Below are 834 nucleotides of genomic sequence, written 5' to 3'. Positions count from 1 at the left end.
TATGAAGGACCCACCCTGCAGAACAGGCAGGGAAAAAATAGATCACGATGTATTCAGGGCTCAGACAAGACCACACTTGCCTGCAAAAAGAAAGCCTTGCATTTGACACATTGCTTACATATTAATTAGTTTGATCCGCTCGCCTGGGTGTGTTAGCATGAGTGAGAGCTCATGTCTGTACAGTTATGAGCTGTTAAAACTTCCCAAATTGAGCTACAAATAATGGCAGACTGAGATCTTCCCTTTGCCCAGAGCCTTTCTGCTGTTTTTTCTAGTGCTTTTCCACTCATATTTTTCTGTTTCACTCCACTGTGTCTCCTAGGTACCATTTCTTCTCCAGCGGAGAACCAGAGACCCACAGGAGCAAGAGCAGCAGCTTCTGCACAGGAAGCCAAGGAACCGCCACCCCACACACACAGCAAAAAGACATGGAATGGAAAAAGAGGAAAACTCTTCCTCACTCTGTCCCCTTCTCTCCCTGCTTCTCCGGGATTGCTGGAGGGGCAAAGCCGCTGCAGAGGCTGGAGTTAACATCGCCCCTTTAACGGCAGCGCCGCAGCCTGACATCAGCGAGCTGGGGAGTCCGGGGAGGGCTGGGAGCTGCCGCTCCAGGAGTGGTGCCAACACATCCCTGTTTCCCTGCCTCTGCCCCGCTCTTGTTTGTGTGTGCCTTTTAACATGCCGCATATGTATCCGTGCCTGCCAGTGGATGTCTGCAGGGTTTACATTAACCAGCTCAAGCTGAAGTTGGTAAACAGCTATTAAAGTTTTGCTCTTCGTGTCTCCAAGGGTGTCATTTCTAGACGAGGGAGTCACTTGCATCCTTTGACTTGC

This window comes from Falco biarmicus, chromosome 13 (genome assembly GCF_023638135.1).
Source record: "Falco biarmicus isolate bFalBia1 chromosome 13, bFalBia1.pri, whole genome shotgun sequence".
NCBI lineage: Eukaryota > Metazoa > Chordata > Aves > Falconiformes > Falconidae > Falco > Falco biarmicus.
Note: the sequence above shows the minus strand (reverse complement) of the source record.